This window comes from Pseudorca crassidens, chromosome 6 (genome assembly GCF_039906515.1).
Source record: "Pseudorca crassidens isolate mPseCra1 chromosome 6, mPseCra1.hap1, whole genome shotgun sequence".
Taxonomy (NCBI): domain Eukaryota; kingdom Metazoa; phylum Chordata; class Mammalia; order Artiodactyla; family Delphinidae; genus Pseudorca; species Pseudorca crassidens.
The window spans coordinates 126,096,751-126,118,061 of NC_090301.1; the positions used below are offsets into that span (position 1 = coordinate 126,096,751).

Below are 21,311 nucleotides of genomic sequence, written 5' to 3' on the forward strand. Positions count from 1 at the left end.
TAAAAAAAAAAACTTCTCTTTGTAAGGCTGTGGGGTTACCACCGAGAGTGCAGTTTGGGTCTTGCCCCCTAAATCACATTGGAGATGATTGGTGAGGAGTCTAAGGACTCTCCGCAGACCTTACAAAGACCTATGACACAAGGACACTCAAATGTGAGACCAAGAGAGAGGCTGGAGTTGGAGGGTTCTGAAGCGTATGAAGGACAAGGATCTTGGGGAGCAAGAGAAGCTCAGAGACTGCACCCCAAACCCTGAACCTGGCCTGCTGCTCCAGAGACAAGGAGACCTGAGGACCAGGACTGCTTCATTCCTTGTTTTTTCTAAACATGAAGAACCCAGCTGGGACCAAGCAGTGTGATGATGGTCTAATCTGACCTGTATTGGTCTCTGTGGCTAAAGAATTGATATGGGCGTCAACCATGCATAAAGCAGCTTCTAACCCACACCATTTCCTCTGTGCTACAAGGGAGCCTTCAGAGGGAGGTTTCCAAGTGTGGATTTCAGTTACTGTCACCCATGTCATCAAGGAAATGGTCTTGAGCAGACTGAAGTGACCTCCTGTTGACCTTGGATCCCACCTTTACTTGCTATGGTTTGATGCCAAACAGAACACAACCAGGCTTTATCTGTGCAGGCTTAACAAATATGGGTCTGTGGTTGTTAGTCTTTCACTTTAGGTGTTGAGCAAAATCCATCATTCTTTTCCCTCCTGAGCATCTTCTCTATTGCAGGCACTCAGTTAGGAACAGAGGTCACAGAGATGTACTCCGTCCCAGAATATGTGGCAGGTAACAGAGATGCACACAAAAAGTAGACCAGAGAAGGAAAATGACAATGCCAGCAGCTAGTCCCTGTTTCCACGAGAAAGCAAGCTCCACCTGCAGTGGCTTCCGCCCCCTGCATGCTTCCATCACCAACACTGCCAGCCCCTCAGGCTCTGGTAGCAGCTCTTCCCCTTCCCCTCCCCCATTCCTCCCCTCCCTTCTTCTGCCCTCCCTGCCATTTAATCTGCTCTCTTCCCTTACTTTTCCTTCCCTCCTGCCTTCTCTTACCCTTTTATATTGTTCTCCCTTTTCTGCCCTTCTTTTCTTTCTGCCTTTCACATTTTTGGTAGATACAACTCACACTCAAATTTTCCACTGTCATGGAGCATTTTAAAAGAACTTCTATTAAAGAAATGCCTTCTTGGGGGGACCTTGAAGATGGCGGAAGAGTAAGACGCGGAGATCACCTTCCTCCCCACAGATACACCAGAAATACATCTACACGTGGAACAACTCCTACAGAACACCTACTGAACGCTGGCAGAAGACCTCAGACCTCCCAAAAGGCAAGAAACTCCCCCACGTACCTGGGTAGGGCAAAAGAAAAAAAAGAAAAAACAGAGACAAAAGAATAGGGACGGCACCTGCACCAGTGGGAGGGAGCTGTGAAGGAGGAAAAGTTTCCACACACTAGGAAGCCCCTTCGCGGGCGGAGACTGCGGGAGGCGGAGGGGGGAGCTTCGGAGCCGCGGAGGAGAGCACAGCAACGGGTGCGGAGGGCAAAGCGGGGAGATTCCCGCACAGAGGATCGGTGCCGACCGGCACTCACCAGCCCGAGAGGCTTGTCTGCTCACCCGCCAGGGCGGGCGGGGCTGCGAGCTGAGGCTCTGAGGCCCGGGTTTCGGTTTCCGACGGAACGCAGGGAGAGGACTGGGGTTGGCGGCTTGAACATAGCCTGAAGGGGTTAGTGCACCACGGCTAGCTGGGAGGGAGTCCGGGGAAAAGTCTGCACCTGCCGAAGAGGCGAGAGACTTTTTCTTCCCTCTTTGTTTCCTGGTGCGTGAGGAGAGGGGTTTAAGAACGCTGCTTAAAGGAGCTCCAGAGACGGGCGCGAGCCGCGGCTAAAAGCGCGAACCCCAGAGACGGGCGCGAGCCACGGCTGAAAACGCGGACCCCAGAGACGGGCGGGAGACGATAAGGCTGCTGCTGCCGCCACCGAGGGGCCTGTGTGCGAGCACAGGTCACTCTCCACACCCCTCTTCCGCGGAGCCTGTGCAGCCCGCCACTGCCAGGTTCCCGGGATCCAGGGACAACTTCCCCGAGAGAACGCACAGCGGGCCTCAGGCTGGTGCAAAGTCACGCCGGCCTTTGCCGCCGCAGGCCCGCCCCGCACTCCGTGCCCCTCCCTCCCCGCCGGCCTGAATGCGCCAGAGCCCCCCAATCAGCGGCTCTTTTAACCCCGCCCTGTCTGAGCAAAAAACAGACGCCCTCCAGCGACCTACACGCAGTGGCAGGGCCAAATCCAAAGCTGAGCCCCTGGGAGCTGTGAGAACAAAGAAGAGAAAGGGAAATCTCTCCCAGCAGCCTCAGAAGCAGCGGATTAAAGCTCCACAATCAACTTGATATACCTGCATCTGTGGAATACATGAATAGACAACGAGTCATCCCAAATTAAGGAAGTGGCCTTTAGGAGCAAGATCTATGATTTTTTCCCTTTTCCTCCTTTTGTGAATGTGTATGTGTATGCTTCTGTGTGAGATCTTGTCTGTATAGTCTTGCTTCCACCATTTGTCCTAGGGTTCTATCCGTCCATGGTTTTTTAAAAAATTTTTTTTTCTTAATAATCAATTTTAATTTTAATAACGTTATTATACTTTACCTTCTTTCTTTCTTTCTTTCTTTCTTTCTTTCTTTCTTTCTTTCTTTCTTTCTTTCTTTCTTTCTTTCCTTCCTTCCTTCCTTCCCTCCTTTAGACAACGAATCATCCCAAATTGAGGAGGTGGTCTCTGACAGCAAGATTTATGATTTTTCCCCCTTTACCTCTTTTAGTGAGGGTGTATGTGTATGCTTCTGTGTAAGATTTTGTCTGTATAGCTTTGCTTCCAACATTTGTCCTAAGGTTCTATCCGTCCCTTTTTTTTTTTTCTAAATAAGAATTTTTTAATTCAATAATTTTATTATACTTTATTTTATTTTTACTGTATCTTCTTTCTTTCTGTCTTTTTTCCTTCTTTCCCTCCTTCCTTCCTTCCTCCCTCCCTCCCTCCCTCCTTTCTTTCCTTCTTTGCTTCTTTCTTTCTTTCTTCCTTCCTTCCCTCCTTTCCTTCTTTCTTTCCTCATACTTCTACTAATTCCCTCTACTTTTTCTCCCTTTTATTCTGAGCTGTGTGGATGAAAAGCTCTTGGTGCTCCAGCCAGGAGTCAGGGCTCTGCCTCTGAGGTAGGAGAGCCAACTTCAGGACACTGGTCAACAAGAGACGTCCCAGCTCCACATAATATCAAACGGCGAAAATCTCCCAGAGACCTCCATCTTAACACCAGCACCCAGCTTCACTCAACGACCAGCAAGCCACAGTGCTGGACAACCTATGCCAAACAACTAGCAAGACAGGAACACAACCCCACCCATTAGCAGAGAGGCTGCCTAAAATAATAATAAGGCCACAGACACCCCAAACACACCACCAGACGTGAACCTGCCCACTAGAGAGACAAGATCCAGCCTCATCCACCACAACACAGGCACTAGTCCCCTCCACCAGGAAACCTACACAACCCACTGAACCAACTTTAGCCACTGGGGACAGACATCAAAAACAGCAGGAACTATGAACCTGCAGCCTGCAAAAAGGAGACCCCAAACACAGTAAGATAAGCAAAATGAGAAGACAGAAAAACACACAGCAGATAAAGGAGCAAGATAAAAATGCATCCGACCTAACAAATGAAGAGGAAATAGGCAGCTTACCTGAAAAAGAATTCAGAATAATGATAGAAAGGATGATCCGAAATCTTGGAGATAGAATGGACAATAGAATGGACAAAATACAAGAATCAGTTAACAAGGACCTAGAAGAACTAAAGATGAAACAAGCAACGATGAACAACACAATAAATGAAATTAAAAGTACTCTAGATGGGATCAATAGCAGAATAACTGAGGCAGAAGAACGGATAAGTGACCTGGAAGATAAAATAGTGGAAATAACTACTGCAGAGCAGAATAAAGAAAAAAGAATGAAAAGAACTGAGGACAGTCTCAGAGACCTCTGGGACAACATTAAACGCACCAACATTCGAATTATAGGGGTTCCAGAAGAAGAAGAGAAAAAGAAAGGGACTGAGAAGATATTTGAAGAGATTATAGTTGAAAACTTCCCTAATATGGGAAAGGAAATAGTTAATCAAGTCCAGGAAGCACAGAGAGTCCCATACAGGATAAATACAAGGAGAAATACGCCAAGACACATATTAATCAAACTGTCAAAAATTAAATACAAAGAAAGCATATTAAAAGCAGCAAGGGAAAAACAACAAATAACACATAAGGGAATCCCCATAAGGTTAACAGCTGATCTCTCAGCAGAAACCCTACAAGCCAGAAGGGAGTGGCAGGACATACTGAAAGTGATGAAGGAGAAAAACCTGCAGCCAAGACTACTCTACCCAGCAAGGATCTCATTCAGATTTGATGGAGAAATTAAAACCTTTACAGACAAGCAAAAGCTGAGAGAGTTCAGCACCACCAAACCAGCTTTACAACAAATGCTAAAGGATCTTCTCTAGGCAAGAAACACAAGAGAAGGAAAAGACCTATAATAACGAACCCAAAACAATTTAGAAAATGGGAATAGGAACATACATATCGATAATTACCTTAAATGTAAATGGACTAAATGCTCCCACCAAAAGACACAGATTAGCTGAATGGATACAAAAACAAGACCCATATATATGCTGTCTACAAGAGACCCACTTCAGACCTAGAGACACATACAGACTGAAAGTAAGGGGATGGAAAAAGATATTCCATGCAAATGGAAACCAAAAGAAAGCTGGAGTAGCAATTCTCATATCAGACAAAATAGACTTTAAAATAAGGACTATTAAAAAGGACAAAGAAGGACACTACATAATGATCAAGGGATCGATCCAAGAAGAAGATATAACAATTGTAAATATTTATGCACCCAACATAGGAGCACCTCAATACATAAAGCAAATACTAACAGCCATAAAAGGGGAAATTGACAGTAACACATTCATAGTAGGGGACTTAAACACTCCACTTTCACCCATGGACGGATCATCCAAAATGAAAATAAATAAGGAAACACAAGCTTTAAATGATACATTAAACAAGATGGACTTAATTGATATTTATAGGACATTCCATCCAAAAACAACAGAATACACATTTTTCTCAAGTGCTCATGGAACATTCTCCAGGAGATATCATATCTTGGGTCACAAATCAAGCCTTGGTAAATTTAAGAAAATTGAAATTGTATCAAGTATCTTTTCTGACCACAATGCCATGAGACTAGATATCAATTACAGGAAAAGCTCTGTAAAAAATACAAACACATGGAGGCTAAACAATACACTACTTAATAATGAAGTGATCACTGAAGAAATCAAAGAGGAAATCAAAAAATACCTAGAAACAAATGACAATGGAGACACAACGACCCAAAACTTGTGGGATGCAGCAAAAGCAGTTCTAAGGGGGAAGTTTATAGCAATACAAGCCCACCTTAAGAAGCAGGAAACATCTCGAATAAACAACCTAACCTTGCACCTCAAGCAATTAGAGAAAGAAGAACAAAAAAACCCCAAAGCTAGCAGAAGGAAAGAAATCATAAAAATCAGATCAGAAATAAATGGAAAAGAAATGAAGGAAACAATAGCAAAGATCAATAAAACTAAAAGCTGGTTCTTTGAGAAGATAAACAAAATAGATAAACCACTAGCCAGACTCATCAAGAAAAAAAGGGAGAAGACTCAAATCAATAGAATTAGAAATGAAAAAGGAGAGATAACAACTGACACTGCAGAAATAAAAGAGATCATGAGAGATTACTACAAGCAACTCTATGCCAATAAAATGGACAATCTGGAAGAAATGGACAAATTCTTAGAAATGCACAACCTGCCAAGACTGAATCAGGAAGAAATAGAAAATATGAACAGACCAATCACAAGCACTGAAATTGAAACTGTGATTAAAAATCTTCCAACAAAGAAAAGCCCTGGACCAGATGGCTTCACAGGCGAATTCTATCAAACATTTAGAGAAGAGCTAACACCTATCCTTCTCAAACTCTTCCAAAATATAGCAGAGGGAGGAACACTCCCAAACTCCTTCTACGAGGCCACCATCACCTTGATACCAAAACCAGACAAGGATGTCACAAAGAAAGAAAACTACAGGCCAATATCACTGATGAACATAGATGCAAAAATCCTCAACAAAATACTAGCAAACAGAATCCAACAGCACATTAAAAGGATCATACACCATGATCAAGTGAGGTTTATTCCAGGAATGCAAGGATTCTTCAATATACGCAAATCTATCAATGTGATAAACCATATTAACAAATTGAAGAAGAAAAACCATATGATCATCTCAATAGATGCAGAGAAAGCTTTTGACAAAATTCAACACCGATTTATGATAAAAACCCTGCAGAAAGTAGGCATAGAGGGAACTTTCTTCAACATAATAAAGGCCATATATGACAAGCCCACAGCAAACATCATCCTCAATGGTGAAAAACTGAAAGCATTTCCACTAAGATCAGGAACAAGACAAGGTTGCCCACTCTCACCACTCTTATTCAACATAGTTTTGGAAGTTTTAGCCACAGCAATCAGAGAAGAAAAGGAAATAAAAGGAATCCAAATCGGAAAAGAAGTAAAGCTGTCACTGTTTGCAGATGACATGATCCTATACATGGAGAATCCTAAAGATGCTACCAGAAAACTACTAGAGCTAATCAATGAATTTGGTAAAGTGGCAGGATACAAAATTAATGCACAGAAATCTCTGGCATTCCTATATACTAATGATGAAAAATCTGAAAGTGAAATCAAGAAAACACTCCCATTTACCATTGCAACAAAAAGAATAAAATATCTAGGAATAAACCTACCTAAGGAGACAAAAGACCTGTATGCAGAAAATTATAAGACACTGATGAAAGAAATTAAAGATGATACAAATAGATGGAGAGATATACCATGTTCTTGGATTGGAAGAATCAACATTGTGAAAATGACTCTACTACCCAAAGCAATCGATAGATTCAATGCAATCCCTATCAAACTACCACTGGCATTTTTCACAGAACTAGAACAAAAAATTTCACAATTTGTATGGAAACACAAAAGACCCCGAATAGCCAAAGCAATCTTGAGAACGAAAAAAGGAACTGGAGGAATCAGGCTCCCTGACTTCAGACTATACTACAAAGCTACAGTTATCAAGATGGTATGGTACTGGCACAAAAACAGAAAGATAGATCAATGGAACAGGATAGAAAGCCCAGAGATAAACCCATGCACATATGGACACCTTATCTTTGATAAAGGTGGCAGGAATGTACAGTGGAGAAAGGATAGCCTCTTCAATAAGTGCTGCTGGTTAAACTGGACAGGTACATGTAAAAGTATGAGATTAGATCACTCCCTAACACCATACACAAAAATAAGCTCAAAATGGATTAAAGACCTAAATATAAGGCCAGGAACTATCAAAGTCTTAGAGGAAAACATAGGCAGAACACTCTATGACATAAATCACAGCAAGATCCTTTCTGACCCACCTCCTAGAGTAATGGAAATAAAAACAAAAATAAACAAATGGGACCTAATGAAACTTCAAAGCTTTTGCACAGCAAAGGAAACCATAAACAAGACCAAAAGACAACCCTCAGAATGGGAGAAAATATTTGCAAATGAAGTAACCGACAAAGGATTAATCTCCACAATTTACAAGCAGCTCATGCAGCTCAATAACAAAAAAACAAACAACCCAATCCAAAAATGGGCAGAAGACCTAAATAGACATTTCTCCAAAGAAGATATACAGACTGCCAACAAACACATGAAAGAATGCTCAACATCATTAATCATTAGAGAAATGCAAATCAAAACTACAATGAGATATCATCTCACACCAGTCAGAATGGCCATCATCAAAAAATCTAGAAACAATAAATGCTGGAGAGGGTGTGGAGAAAAGGGAACACTCTTGCACTGCTGGTGGGAATGTGAATTGGTTCAGCCACTATGGAGAACAGTATGGAGGTTCCTTAAAAAGCTACAAATAGAACTACCATATGACCCAGCAATCCCACTACTGGGCATATACCCTGAGAAAACCGAAATTCAAAAAGAGTCATGTACCAAAATGTTCATTGCAGCTCTATTCACAATAGCCCAGAGATGGAAACAACCTAAGTGCCCATCATCGGATGAATGGATAAAGAAGATGTGGCACATATATACAATGGAATATTACTCAGCCATAAAAAGAAACGAAATTGAGCTATTTGTAATGAGGTGGATAGACCTAGAGTCTGTCATACAGAGTGAAGTAAGTCAGAAAGAGAGAGACAAATACCGTATGCTAACACATATATATGGAATTTAAGAAAAAAAAATGTCATGAAGAACCAAGGGGTAAGGCAGGAATAAAGACGCAGACCTCCTAGAGAACGGACTTGAGGTTATGGAGAGGGGGAAGGGTGAGCTGTGACAGGGCGAGAGAGAGTCATGGACATATACACACTAACAAACTTAGTAAGGTAGATAGCTAGTTGGAAGCAGCCGCATGGCACTTGGTGCTTTGTGACAGCCTGGAGGGGTGGGATAGGGAGGGTGGGAGGGAGGGAGACGCAAGAGGGAAGAGATATGGGAACATATGTATATGTATAACTGATTCACTTTGTTATAAAGCAGAAACTAACACACCATTGTAAAGCAATTATACCCCAATAAAGATGTTAAAAAAAAAAAAAAAGAAATGCCTTCTTGAACTTAGAAAACAAATGGGGAGGTCAAGTCCTCTTTTCCCTATTCCTTCCTTTCTTCTCATTCTCTCTCTCTTCTCCCCCTTCCCCTCTGCCCCTCTCCCTCCCTCGTTTTTTCTGTCTCTCTCCTTGGAACAAGGCTGGCCATCTTGCCTTCAGTTCACTTCTCTCTGTGGCACTGTGGAACCATCGGTCACCTCTTTGCGATTAGGGTCCACTAGAGGGCAGGCTTGAGCAGTGAGAGCAAGAAACCCCATAAGAGTCTTAGGTCACGTGATCCAGCCAGTCCTGGATGAGACCCCACACAGGGCATTAGGAACCAGGTCGTGATTAGCCCACCACTGCTCTTCCTTGGGTCTTTGTGCTTTGAGGACACCTGTCTATTGAGAGTTTCAGGAAAAGTGTCAATAAAACCTGGATCCTGCTGGAACAACATCCTATTGCTTCAAATATTCACCCCAATTCCCTAACAGAATTGAGGGTGACAAGGGGCATCACAGACACATAGGAAGGGAGATCACATGGTACTCAAAGAGCTGCTTCTCTTCACATCTACCGTGAACAAAGCAAGTAAGAAGGAGTGTGGCTTACAGGGAGGCTTTGGACTTAGTTTCTAGTGCATCTAGTTTATGATGAGACATGGGTGCATGCTGCTGGGGAGAGGTAGTCAGAGGCAACTGACCCAGGAGAGAGAGTATCTTAGTGATTGCAAGAGAGTGGGAGAAACCCATTGTTTCTCTGATTCTTGATTCCCTCATCTACAAAACTGGAGACAAGCAGACAGTGTATAACTTTTTTTCGTACATTTTGTGTACTCAATATCAAAGTCTTTCTTCCACTGAAAAATAGAAATAGATGGACCACAGTATGAGAACATTAGAAAGAATACTCAGAGAGCTGCAGGAGGTCAGTGAACAGAAAATGTGACATTTGGAATGACTTATTTAACAAGTTGCTGGCAGAATTAACTGGGATGGGAGCAACTGCCCTCGGGAAGTGAGAAGTAAGCAATGGAAAGAGTACATCCACATCCAAGGTGGGCTCACTGTCTGCAAGTCTGTAAAATCTATGGGTAAAGAAAATTTGGAGAAAATATTGTATAAACAGAAAACTCCCAAATATTGATTAATTATCTTTTATAAACGTAGGAAACATATAGGCTTGGCCTGGTAAACTCCAAGAGTGGAGAAGACTGAGACAGTCTAGACATTGAAATAGGATCCCATCATAGAGTGGGGTTGGTGGTAGGGTCAGAGCCCGCTGCAGATGCCAGGAGGGTGTCTGACCCTCTACAGGGGACCTGTGAGGACACCAGAGCAGGGGCAGCACAGAGGGGTCCGTAGCAGGGCCACTGAGATCTTCCTCACTCCCTCCTTCAACAGAACCCACATCAATGTCCTCATAATTCTCCTCAAGGGCAGTCGTGTCCTCACGGGGCTCAGAAAACTCTCCTTCCTCATATTCTCACTCATGGACCAGTGAATAAAGGCACTTATGGGAGCAGTGGAAAGACTCAGAGTTCCAAGAAAGCAGCTCCCCAGGAAGGTTTCCATCAACCCAGTGGATGCTCTGACCTGTGGGTGGGGAGCACTGTACTCCAAATCAGGACATTGGTGAGAGGGGGAGATCTTCAAACACAGTCAGTGAAGCAAGGTTAGGGTATCAGAATGGGGACCCAAGGCCAGTCCAGATACAGAGGAAAGCGGAAGGAACAAGCATGTGTTGATGGGTATTACATATTGCACTCCAAATAGCACACAGGCTGCCCTGCCAACCTTTTCTTATGAAATCCTCACACAAACCAGAGTACTGATGTACAACTTAGTTTTCACTTGAAGTAACTGGGCTCAGAGTTAACAAGCACCTGAGATCATCATGAGGGCTTGAAGTCAGGTGCAAACTCTGTTTGGGCTCCCAAGTGTGTGCCCCTGATCCAGCACGCCTGGAGTCCCCTGTGCCTACTGACCAGATTGCTTCTGGAGCCTGATGAGAGAAGAGCCTCCTAGGAAGGCTTGAACAGTGGGAGCCAGGAGGCTTGTTACCTGCCGTCATGGGAGAGAGAATACCAACACACCGGAAAACAGCTGCAGACAACAGAGGCCCGTCTAGAATTAAACCTCCAAACCACACTCTGTGTTGCAGCTCCAGCATGGTGTTGCAGGTCTGCTGGCTCACTCATTGGCACGGGGATGCAGCCAGCTCCCCAGCCCCTGCCAGCTCTCCTCCTGGGCTGCTCCCATTCCTGTGGCCACAACTGGGCCGGCAGCAGCACTAGCTCCTGTGAAGTCTCCTCACTCAGCTTCTTGGACACCTGGGCCAGATCCACATGCAGCTCCATAAATAAGGGCACCAGCTATTCTGTAGGACACCCCCATCATTGCAGGTGGCTTCCAGGTCATCCTCATGGGTTCCAGCTGGTCCTTGCAGGTTCCTGTTCATCCTTGCTCTCTTTCACTTCATGCCCATCTTCCCTTCCCTACTGCCTGCTGAAACCCTGCTGACCACAGATACACCATCAGATGCAGAATAAATAGCCACACCTAAGCTGCTAAACTGCTTCCACAATGGCATAGGATCAAGTTCCTGTAATCAATCCCTGGTTCCCCATCACTTCTAGTGGTTCTACTACTCGTATTGAACTCTGACTGATATCGTTTGTCACTGTGCCCCCCTGCAGAGAACCAGAGGGACATCAAGAGAGTCATGCATAGTTACTATAAAGATTTTTAAATCTATCATGCAAATGAAGACTTAACCTAATGTCTAGCACATAGTAGGTCCTCAATAATGGTAGCTATCCCCGTGTCATTAGGAAACTGGATTCGTTTTAGGAGCGGTTTCCACATGGATAGAAATACTTCATAGATTTTAGAATCTGAATGTAAGATCAAAGACTCTGCACTCCAGTTCCCATGATGAGGAGTTTAATTATGAACAATGGGAAGGACAATGCATCTGGATTGTTTACAGATAGCTAGTGACCTGACATGCTAAATATAGCTACAGCTTCCTAACTGAAAGTCAATCTGCTCTGTGGAAACAGACCGAAAGCACCACTGCTGGGCGACGTTGGTAAGAACAGTTGGAGCAAACATTTTCCTCCTAGCCACTGAGTGACAAATCACAGCTGTCAATGAATAAAACATTCAGTCTCGGCAATCAAGCAATAGATTTTTAAGGAGCCTTCCCATTTATCAGGTTAGCTATTGATTACCTGTGAAAAGTCATTGCATCAGGGGACTGATGAATGGGAGACCTGAGCGCCAATGTGCAAGGTGAACAGGTTTGTAAGTTTGCCTCCAAGAACCTGATAATATTTAGAGCTGCCCCCAAGTATTAAGGAACTTATCACAAATGTAAGCACATGCCGTTGGATTTCTGATTACCAATAACAGGTGTATAAAGCAAGGAACAAATACTGACTAAAGGAACCTAAGCCAGTCGCTCACAAAGCATTTCCCAGAGCCCTAGGACACTGATGGAAACGTGATATTGCTTTTGTGTTAATAATAGGGGGCGAGTCCGCAGTTATGAGTGCACATCTGAGGTGTTCCCCAAATCCTAGACAAGCTAGATATTGTTTTATTCAATTTCCCTTCCTCTTCTTTGTGTTTTTTTTTTTTTTTTTTTGGAAACAAGATTTTACTTATTTGAGGTGTTCAGTGAATGGTGTGCTGGTCAATTTTTAACGACTGGCTCTCAGAGGAAAAACAGCCTTTGTTTTGTAGTGCTTGCAACGTGTGTGATATAAGTACTTACCCTATACATGATTTCAAGCTGTCAGTGTGACATCACTGACCACAGAATTGGGAAGAAATGCTAGTGGAGGGCTCTGGTGAGTCAGCCTGAGCTGACCCTAGCACACCACAGTGCACCCAGGACCAGCACCCTCCCAACACCGTCTTGGCTGTATTGTCTCTGCTTTTGTCCTGGGAGTCGCTCTTATCTCCAAATTAGAAGGTGGGTGACTAGGACTCCTACCTTTCATGAATTTCACATTCATACCACACCTTCTGCCCAGAAACCTTATTCTGTGTCATTTGTAACAGAGATTCAGAAAATATCAAAATTAAATAAATTGTCTCAGCCAGGAAGTTTTGAACTATAAAAATGGGTATGTACAAAACTTAACTGGGCATTCTGAGATCAAAACATAGTTATAGTCTTTCTTAGGTCAAAATAATGTAGATTATTGGGTGACTGTTCTTCTGTATTAAGCATGGAGGATGCAACGTGTGTGTGTGCTTAATGGAGATCATCATCCTCTTTGTACTCACATCATGAGGACTTCTCCTATATTAACCTAAGTCCAGCTTTCTCACAGCTAGTCTTCTCCGGAAAAACATATCAACCCAGGGTTTAGATGTTTTCATTGTTAATGATGAATGCTCTAAATGCTCTAAATTATCCCTATCCTGGAGTTATCATTTTTTGAGATAGAAATGAGGCACTGAGATGCAGTACCTAAAGAAATAATATAGCATAGTAGTCAGAAGTGCAGGCTATGCAGTCAGAATTGAATGTGAATACTGGACCCACTGCTTACCAGTCCTTGGACAATTACTTCATTGCATCAGTTCTCTCATCTGTGAAATGGAGATGAATTTAGTACTTGCAAGCAGCAGATAATGTCTGTGGGCTGACCTGACAGACATTCCAAATTCCTGTTCTCTCTTATTGCAGTTCACCCCACTGTGATGAGAAAGCATCAGAGAAAACAAAATACATAATTTGCCAACATTCCTTGCTGAAAAGGATAACCTTATTACACAGTTTTGTCCATAACATGGAAGTAGAAGTTTCCTGGCACCTTCTTTTTTTTTCTTTAATTAATTAATTAATTAATTTTTGGCTGCTTTGGGTCTTCATTGCTGTGTGCGGGCTTTCTCTAGTTGTAGCGAGAAGGGGCTACCCTTTGCTGTGGTGCGCGGGCTTCTCATTGCACTGGCTTCTCGTTTCAGACCAAGGGCTCTAGGCGCATGGGCTTCAGTAGTTGTGGCACATGGGTTCAGTAGTTGTGGCCTGTGGGCTTTGTTGCTCTGCAGCATGTGGGATCTTCCTGGACCAGGGCTCAAACCGGTGTCCCCTGAATTGGCAGGTGGATTCTATTTTTTTTTTTTTTTTTTTGCGGTACGCGGGCCTCTCACTGTTGTGGCCTCTCCCGTTGCGGAGCACAGGCTCCGGACGCGCAGGCTCAGCGGCCATGGCTCACGGGCCCAGCCGCTCCACAGCATGCGGGATCTTCCCAGACCGGGGCACGAACCTGTGTCCCCTGCATCGACAGGCGGACTCTCAACCACTGCGTCACCAGGGAAGACCGGCAGGCGGATTCTTAACCACTACCACCAGGGAAGTCCTCCTGGCATCTCCTGAAAACGGTTTTAGTTTGTCTGATAAAAGACAGATGCAGTGAGCAACAGCTTTTCCTTCCTGTCTTGAATTAAATGGGATGCCTGGGGGAGGAGCATCAGCCACTGTGTGGCCATAGGGTAACAGGCAGATGGAAGAGTCCAAGAGAGTCACAGAGAGCCATGAAGCCAAGGCCAGGAATACTATATCTCTAGATTTCCCGGATACAGGATGAAGACATCCCTAATTTGTTTAAGCCACTCTGTATCCAGGTTTTCTCTTATCTTAGCATTCCTAATAATAGACTCCTTGACAAAAATTTGTGGAGATTATATGAAACAATACTTGTTGAGTGCTTAACACATTGCCTGACAAATAGAAAGCACTACAAAATGTACACTATTATTATTTATTACTGTACAATCTATCATTATTCATTACTATACAGGATCAATGTCTTCTATTACATCCTTGACAACATCTAGCATAGCCAAGTGCATCAAGGTAAAGATTTCCGGGCTTCCCTGGTGGCGCAGTGGTTGAGAGTCCGCCTGCCGATGCAGGGGACGCAGGTTCGTGCCCCGGTCTGGGAAGATCCCACATGCCGCGGAGCCGCTGGACCCGTGAGCCATGGCCACTGAGCCTGTGCGTCCGGAGCCTGTGCTCCACAACGGGAGAGGCCACAACAGTGAGAGGCCCGCGTACCGCAAAAAAAAAAAAAAAAAGCTAAAGATTGCCATTTGATGCCACAATCCATGCCTTGGAAGAATTTTGAGGTTTAATAATGACATAATTATATGCATGTATAACAATCTAAAGGCATTTAAAGGCAATGATTAACTATATAAACATTTTGCTCAGGGAAGCACTGTAGGATTTCTGAAAAGGGAAGATCCCTGGGTGAAGTGGTCCAGGGAGACTCCTTGAGGGAGGTTGGTCTTAGGATGGGCCTTGAAGGGCAATGATAGTGGAGTGCAGGCATTGAAAATGCATGCCCATGGGGATTGCCTGGGGAAATGTCCATAGGATTTTAATAAGGTCTGCCCGAAAATATGCTGTTGGCCCCTGCTGATCCCCTTAACCTCACTCACTCACCCATCCCCAACTCCTGGTGCCCTTTTCTCCAGAGAAAAGGCTGGTAGAACCCTTGGCTGATAGAAGCTGCCTGGTTGGGCGGCTAAGGCCCCTTCCCTATGGGCAGCTCACGGCTAATGGCTGACTGATAAAAGTCTGCTTCTTGCCTAATTGCACTCTGCGGTACAGTCTCCGCTCCAGAGCTCCCTGTGGGATCAGGCTGAAGTCGCCTCCAGCTGAGACCACATCTTTGTTGAGCTCCTTGTCCTATTCTATCCTTCTTCCTTCATCCTCTTTCTCCTGGGATGACTCTCGCAGTAAATCAAATGCATGTGATTCTCTGTCTCAGGAGTCTACTTCCAGAGACACTGGCCTTGTTCATGGTAGATATTCATTTGAGAAATGTTGAGTAAGTGATGGAAGCAATAGTTGCTTCATATACTCATTTGCTTATTCCTTTGTTTATTCTTTCAATAAACCCATGTTGAGCAGCTGCTGCAGGTTCACTGCCCAGGCATTGATGAAGCAGAGCAAAGATGTAATCTTTGCCTTTTACAGATTCCAATGGATACAGGTAACCAAGCTAGGGTGAAACAGAATGGGGGTAAAGGCACAGGCCCAGAAGCACACAGACTTGAGATGAAAGCTGGTTTATTGCTAGCAGTGCTTAACTGTGCTTAGTCACTTAACTTCTCTGAGCCTCTTTATTTCCTCTGAAATATAGGACTAAACCTATTTACTCGATGATTGATGGAATTAAACGAGATAATGGGTGTAATTTCTCCAACTTATAGCAGAATTCAATGTACGTTAGATGTCAGTATTATGTTATAAGTGCTACGGCTATAAGTCTTTACCTTGGGCACAAGAGGAAGAATGCTCTACACATGGGAATGGGACAATAGTTGGAAAAGGGGTGCTTCTGTCTATTTCTGGTTCTTCTTTCTAAAATTATTTTGAAGCTCACCCTCTAACAATGCCCTGGGTGTTATGGAAATTCAACTTGAATGTCTCTCTTCCTATTCAGTTGTTACCTAACTGGTAGTTTACCAACACGTGATAGCTTTATATTAAGAAGAAGGAAAGGGGGTAAGGAGGAAGAGGAGGCTGAGTAGGAGAAGAAAAGAAAAAGAAAGAGGAGGAAAAGAAAAAAAATGTTGCAATCTAATCCAGGGTTTATGTTAGCTAATTTGTCAAAAATTTCCTGGCAGAAATGACCTTTCTGAACAGCCCCTGGAATTATTCCTCTCCTGTGGGAGATGAGGGTTAAGTGAGCCCAGTAGCAGCTGCCGTGCATAATAAGATGAGAAATTATCCTAACCTGCTTCTTTTCTGGAAAAGTACCGATTTGGAGTCACCCCACATTATGTGAAATATTTTCCATCTACGTCTTGGGTTCCAAATATCCTGGAAGGATCCTACGAAGCAGACAACATGGCTTGTATACCTAGCACAGACACTGGTGTCTAATAATTCTTGAACCTGAAATTTATCGAAAGAAGAATTGGTAATTTAGCCTTACAAAATGCTATTCGTCTTTTTCTCATAACTGCCAAAAACAATAGTTTATAATGCAAATGAAAAGGCCAGTTTCCTGGAATCACCTGAGAGTGTGATTTATTTTTTGCAAGGTATTGTATCAACTTGCAGTAATTACCAAGCACGTCTGTGATCATCAGAGAATCTGACAAAACAGGGGCATTCAGCATGAGAGTCCCAGAATGCTAATTTGTAAATCTGTCAGATTCCTCACCATGGTGAGAAACGGTGTTAAAATTGCTTTCAACATCTTAATTAGTGGTAGCCTTCCAGAGAAATGCAATATCTCCAGCTCATTTTTTTTCATTTCTTGATTTGTTTTTCAACAAGAAGATTATTAAAATTTGAATCACGATGATCATGAGAAAACAGCAGGCAATTTAGGAATGCTGATGCAAAAGTGATTGGGTGGAGGGGAGTTTTGATTGCTCCAGGATGCTAAACAAGGAGATCAGATTCTGTGTCCTGTGTCCTTTTCTTACACTGACCTTCGAGCTTTAAACTGAGAGTCCCCCTTGGAGGAACCATGGGGTCTCTGGTGTGGAAGAGCAGCGAGCTCCTTCCATCCAGTGTGAAAAACTTCATTCTGTGATGTCCATGGGTAGTAATGCTATCATGGTTCCTCTTTACTGGGTAACACACCAGGCTCTCTGCTGTAATAGATTGACTCTCTTCTTGTCTAACTTCCCCACAACCCCAGAGCATAGGTACCATCAGCACCCAGATGTTCCAGATCAGGGAAGAGGGGCTAAGAGGGGTGATGGGACTCGCCATGCTCACACAGCCAGCAAGTCATTCCATTGTTGGAATCTGTACTTGGACCTGCTGCTTTATCTTGCCCTTGGAGGAAAACTTCTGCACATCTGCACCAGGAAAGTAGATGCTGACAGCAGGGTTCCCCATCTCCCACAGACCTTGCTCTTTTGCATGGCCTCTGAGCCACAGATGGCTGGCACCCACTCACCTCTGCTGCTAGACCTTTTGCCAGATCTGATTTATAGCTACATGTTTATGACCTCCATAATTCACCTCCAAGTTCTATCCTGAACATATAAATATATATTTTACATGCTGCTTTGCTTGTCTCTCTAACCCCACCGAATTTTCTGCAGAGTTTATTGATAAATAAGTTTAATTCCAGTATTCTTTGCAGGGCTTCTCCCTGAGTTTGGAACACTGCACTGTACTTACTGTGTGTTTGATGAAGGAGGGAAGCCTGATACTCAGCTTCTTCTAAGTGTCTGTCTAGCAGCTACTTTTTTCCCTGCAGAGTGTTCTCCCTCTATGGGAGGAAAACACTCAGGGAAAGCAAAACATTAAAAGTCGCTAGAAAGAAGTTTCCTGTAGCACCTCTGTGGGACCACAATTAGTTCTGTCCTATGTTGAAATATTTCACTCCAAGAAATGATACCAGATCAGGGATATCAGCTCGGTGCTTTGTGACCCCCTGGAGGGGTGGGATAGGGAGGGAGGGAGGGAGGAAGATGCAAGAGGGAAGAGATATGGGAACATATGTATATATATAACTGATTCACTTTGTTATAAAGCAGAAACTAACACACTATTGTAAAGCAATTATACCCCAATAAAGATGTTAAAAAAAAAAAAAGAAATGATACCAGAGGCACGAAGTTTCTGTTTACCATGAGACACCCCCCCAGGTGGTTCCCACCCCTGTTTGCACAATGGATACAAGCAGTTTTTTACATGAAAGAGCTCTCTGCAGGAGGTCCCTTTCGTCTTATCACTTTAGCAGAGCTATATTGTAACCAACCTTAAATCAGGCATCCCCATGCTCTACTCATCTCCTGCTCTAGCACATTTTCAAAACTTTTGATCACACAACACCTTGCTTAAACTGTTGGTTCTTTCCTTGATCAAAGAAGTAGACATGAAGAATAAGTCATTAACAGATGCTCAGATCTCTTCCCTAGCTTCTTCTTCAGTAATCCCCTAAACAAACTGTGTGAACAGCATAGCATCTAGAGCAAGATCACAAGGATTAGAGAAACCTGCACTTGTAGTGGGGGATGGCTACGAGTTTGATCCCTATCTCAGTGATTAACTTAGATTACGTCCCCTTTTCCCTTTAAAAACTTTCATGGCTGAGCAGAGTCTTCGGATTTGGTTTTTAGGGGACATGAGTCTACCTTCTCCCCAGATTACTGGCTTTCTGATTAAAAGCAATGTTTCTTTCTACCAACACTTGCCCCTTAGGGATTGATTTTCAAGCAGCCAGCAGCCGGACCTGAGTTCGGTAACACGGACACCTCCGATCCTGCACCCAGAGAGCCCACCTAAGTGGTATGAGGCAGGTTCCACCTAGGGGTTTTTTTAAAGCCCCGCCCTCCGCCTCTAATATGCAGCATTACCTGTACACGTGCACATTTGTTGGGTTTTTTTCTTTTTACTAATTAATTCTATAAGAGATGGTCAGTTCGTTGTATGTTATCTGAGTTCTGAAAAGGTGTCATGTAAATCCAGGAATTAAAATTTTTGAACACATGATGCCAAACAGTTGGCTGCTGTGGTGTATTGAGCAACAAAAAGGAACCAATGCAGGGAGAAAAAATTAATTCACCACAGTCAGCTAGGTTTAGTGTCAGAATAAATAAATTTATAATATAAAAACAAAAGAAATGATAGACACAGCCATGGCCTAAATAGAGGCAGGGTGGATAGAACAGGGTGTGTGCTTGAGTCCCAGACTAGAGTACATATTTTAGCTCTAGCCACATCCTGCTAAGACATCCCAGGCAAGTAATTGAGCCTCTCTGTTGGCCGCTTCCCTCATCCATGACCAGTATCATCAACATAGTAAGAGTTGGCATAAGGGTTATTTTTTAAATCAAGTATAGTGTCAGGTGTCCATTAAGCCCTAAATATAACTATTCTTTTTGATGTTGTGATTATGTTGTTGAAACGGGTTTATCTCAAATCACAGCTGTAATCTGGAACTTGGTAAGACAGGAAACCCACAGATAAAAATAAGTAGAAACCAAAGAGGTAAATGCATTAAGGTTCAAATGGCAAAGACAGTCAGAGGAGGGAGAGAGCATTCCACATTGGCCAAGGCAGAGTTCAAGGAGTTGGTGGGGCTTCTCCAGAACCTTCAGGGTCAGGGGGGAACAGGTAGAGGTGACCAGAGGCAGAGCCAGCCCTACACATAGAAATGGTGAGGAGACCACTGGGTGTGGGTGGGAGGAGGCCACCCAGGAGGTTACCAGGCCACACGTAGAGCCCTACACCATCCTACAATCGTCCAGGCTCTGCTGGGAAGAGGGTCTTCCCAGCCCAGGGAATGGGCTGCACCAACAGCACCTGGTCTACGGACCACCATAGGATTCCTTCAGGCCAAGGCTCCTAATGGCCCTGAACACCGAAAGAAAGTGTTGTGTGTGAGTGGAAGAGGCGGAACCCAGTCTTCTCTGGGAAGATGCAACTTCCTCAAGAGATTTGTAGGGAAACTTGAATTCTGAGAAGTTAAGAACCAGAGGGAGAGCTGAACGACGAGGCACACCCCAAAACATCTGGGTTTAGAAAGTGGAGCAACTAGCCAGGAAATTTATTAGACAGAGAAAACTTTTATAGAAAAACTATTTAGAAATCAACTAAGACTGGGCGGGGCGCCAAGGGAAGTGACGCGAGGCGGCGGTGCGGCCTGGGGATTGCTGTCCGGTTGCGGGTTGGCATGTCGGCTCGGACGCAGCAAACGCCTTTCCCGGGCATTGGAGGCCACTTCTTTAGGGGCTGCCGCGCGCGGGTAGCAGAAGGCGCTGGAGTCCGTCATGCTGAGGGAGGTGTGCATATCGAGCCCCGGTACAGACTGTTTCCCCAGCTGACCAGATCCCAGGTGATCAAGGTGGAGTTCTTCAGTGCAATCATGTGGTTCTGGATTCTCTGGCGATTCTGGCATGACTCAGATGCCGTGCTGGGTCACTTTCCATATCCAGATCCTTCCCAATGGACAGATGAAGAATTAGGTATCCTTCCTGATGATGAGACTGAAAATGTAGACTCAACTCTTTCCAAGAGCCAGGTGAGAATTTCAAGAAATTACAGACGTCATATTGTATATTAAAGTTGTAAATTAAAGTGTTTTGGTCAAGAAAAAAAAAAAAAAACTGAGAGCAAACTTTGAGCAACCATCAGCAAATAGAAATAAAACCCCAGATGTTAGTATATGAAAAAGCAGGTGGAGCATGATAGGTGTGTGATCATGTAATTTTTGGTTCAAAATAAGAAAACTTTGAGAGTGAGAGAAAACATTAAAAAGAAGTAAAGTTTGATAACTGTTTATTGAGTACAAATTAGTTGTATTATATTGTTGGAGCCACCATACTGTCCTATTCAAAAACAACTTTAAAAAAATGTATAATCTATATAAATTAACATGGAAGCAAAAATTACCCCCCAAAATTTATATTGATTATGTGGACATCGTAAAATAGTATCTTAAATTCTTATCCTTGGTTTCTATTCATGTTGTTTAACCAATTTTTTAGTCATATCTGTCTCTAATACCAAGACACTAGTATTTTTCTGA

At 43.6% G+C, this 21,311-nt stretch overlaps 1 pseudogene; it reads left to right on the plus strand.

The window, feature by feature from the left end:
- Positions 1 to 20,456: 20,456 nt before the first annotated feature.
- On the plus strand, positions 20,457 to 20,889 carry LOC137225929 (NADH dehydrogenase [ubiquinone] 1 beta subcomplex subunit 2, mitochondrial pseudogene; annotated as a pseudogene).
- The last annotated feature ends 422 nt before the right edge of the window (positions 20,890 to 21,311 follow it).